This window comes from Callorhinus ursinus, unplaced genomic scaffold, assembly GCF_003265705.2.
Source record: "Callorhinus ursinus isolate GAN/ISIS: 27379988/994484 unplaced genomic scaffold, GSC_fseal_2.0 scaffold124, whole genome shotgun sequence".
Taxonomy (NCBI): domain Eukaryota; kingdom Metazoa; phylum Chordata; class Mammalia; order Carnivora; family Otariidae; genus Callorhinus; species Callorhinus ursinus.
In genome coordinates, this window is record NW_027397186.1 from 539,221 (window position 1) to 542,352 (window position 3,132).

The window sequence follows — 3,132 nt, forward strand, 5'->3', positions numbered from 1 at the left end:
AGAGCGAGAGAGAGAGAGAGGAGGGGGAGGAGCAGAGGGAGAGGGAGAAAAGAGAATCTCAAGCAGACTCCTTGCTGAGTGTAGAGCCCCATGTGGGCGTTGATCCCACAACCCTGAGATCATGACCTGAGCTGAAATCAAGAGTCAGACGCTTAACTGACCAAGCCACCTAGGTGCCCCTCACACATTCATTTTTAAGAAAATGTCTGCCCAATATCCAAGTCTGAAAAAATGGAGTTTTTCTGCCATTCTTTCAAGTAAAAAAGCAGCTCATTCAGGGTATAACTCAAATGACCATGCAAGTATATTTTTTGGAACAACCACTGTTTTAAGCTATGCAACAGAAGTGCTTTGTGCACACTTCCCGTTTTATCACACAGAATATTAAAAAGCATGCACTCGGGCGCCTGGGTGGCTCAGTTGGTTGGGCGGCTGCCTTCGGCTCAGGTCATGATCCTGGACTTGCTGAATCGAGTCCCACATCGGGCTCCCTGCTCAGCGGGGAGTCTGCTTCTCCCTCTGACTCTCCCCCCCTCTCATGTGCTTTCTCTCTCTCAAATAAATAAATAAAATCTTTAAAAAAAAAAGCATGCACTCAAGAATTGAGATTTAATAAAATTAATATTTTATTATAAATAAGGACTCCTTTCACATTTTAAAATGAAACTAGATTTAAAATTTTTTTTGCATGTGTGGCTGTAAAAAAAGTCAATCACTACTAGTACAGTTTGGCTACGCTAAGGCTCCAGCAGTTTTACCCACCATTGCTTTTGCAGCATTAATGTAAATGTCAACCTAGTGAAAAATAGCAAATACCATGTTAGATTGTTTTGAAAATAATTTTGACCTTACTGTTTCAGGGATCTGCAGTGGTTTGTGGATACACTGAGAACCAGTGATGTATAATATGATTCTGATTCTGTGTAAAAAATACACAGAGATGACGTGAATATCTGAAAGAATTTACCTTTTAGTTGCAGGAGCCTTTTTAGACTGATGCTACGGACTCTTATATATGGTGAATGTTTTTTTTTTTATGCCAATAAAATAGAAGCATGTCACAGATTTTAATAGTTTTGTAATATTTTACTGTGTGGACATACCATCTATTGTTTAGCCAGATCCATAGTGTTAGACATTTAAGTTGCTTCTAATTTTTCTCTCTTAGAAACAGTGCTGAAATGAACATCCCTTGTGTATTTCTCTGTGTAAAATTATTTGATTATTTCCTTAGGAAAAAAATCCTACAGGTGGAATGCTTGTCTGAAAGTAGGTGCATCTTTATAGCTTCTTTTTCCTTTTTTTGTTTGATTTCAGGTTTTTATTTAGATTCTAGTTAGTTAACATATATGGTAAAATTGGTTTCAGGTGTAGGATTTAGTGATTCATCACTTATATATAACACCCAGTGCTCAACAAAACAAGTGCCCTCCTTAATAACCATCACCCATTTAGCCCATCCCCTACTACCTTGCTCCATCAACCCTCAGTTTGTTCTCTATAGTTAAGAGTTTGTTTTATGGTTTTGCCTCTCTTTTTCGCCAACTATGTTCATCTGTTTTGTTTCTTAAATTCCACATATGAGTGAAATCATATGGTATTTGGTTTTCTCTGACTGACTTATTTCATTTAGCATAATACACTCTAGCTCCATCCACATCATTGCAAATGGCAAGATTTCATTCTTTTTGATGGCTAAGTAATATTGTGTGTGTGTGTGTATATATATATATGTATATAACTTCTTTATCCATTCATCAATGTTGATGGATATTTGGGCTCTTTCCATAGTTAGGCTATTGTAGATAATGCTGCTACAAATATCAGGGTGCAAGTGACCCTTCAGATCAGTATTTTTGTTTTCTTTGGTTAAGTACCTAGTAGTGCAATTTCTGGGTCATAGGGTAGCTTTATTTTTAACTTTTTAAGGAACCTCCATACTGTTTTCCAGAGTGGCTGCACCAGGGTGCTTTCCCACCAATAGTGTAAGAGGGTTCCCCTTTCTCTGCATCCTTGCCAACATCTGTTGTTTCCTGTGTTGTTAATTTTAACCATTCTGACAGGTGTGAGGTGGTATCTCATTGTGGTTTTGATTTGTATTTCCCTGATGGTAAATGATGTTGAGCATCTTTTCATGTATCTGTTGGCCATCTGGATATCTTCTTTGAAAAAAATGTCTATTCATGTCTTCTGCCCATTTCTTAACTGGATTATTTATTTTTGGGGTGTTAAGTTTGATAAGTGCTTTACTAACCCTTTATCAGGTATATCATTTGCAAATATCTTCTCCCATTCTGTAGGTGTTTAGTTTTGTTGATCGTTTCCTTTGTCGTGCAGAAGCGTTTTATCCTGACGAAGTCCCAGTAGTTCATTTTTGCTTTTGTTTCCCTTGCCTCCCAAGATGTGTCTAGTAAGAAGTTGCTGTGGCCAAGGTCAAAGAGTTTGCTGCCTGTGTTCTCCTCTCTAATATCTTTATAGCTTCTTATGCAGATTACCACATTGCCTTCCAGATAAATTGTACCAATATATAATACCCATTTGTCCCTTTTCTATGTGACCCCCTCCCAGGAGTCCCTATCTCTATCCTTGCCTCATGTTACCATACACTTGCCTAAAAATGAGTGTTCTGTGAGGGGTGTCAGGAAAGCAGACTGGGTTTGAAAAATCTCTGGGACCTTCCCTATTTTCTACTTTCATTGCTTCAGTGGGTCAGGGAGGAGAACAAAGAAGATGCATCTGCTCTTAAATGAATTTAAGGGTGGGGGTGGGGTTCCCATAAAGGCCTCACCACTCCCCCTCTTCTAAGAGAAGACAGACCTGGATCTCTAACCGTAGGGGAAAAAAAAAAAACACTCTTTGCACTGAATCATTCTTTCTGTCACAATGCTTTGTCTCATCATTAGAAATGATAAATCACTTTAGCATTTCATGGTCACCAGAACTGCCCAAGAAAGAGGGCTTTCTTTGTCAGGACCTGCACCAGATCGTATAATTTCTTTTTTTTTTTATTGTTATGTTATGTTAATCATCATACATTACATCATTAGTTTTTTTTAATTTTTTTATTGTTATGTTAATCACCATATATTACATCATTAGTTTTTGATGCAGTGTTCCATGATTCATTGTTTG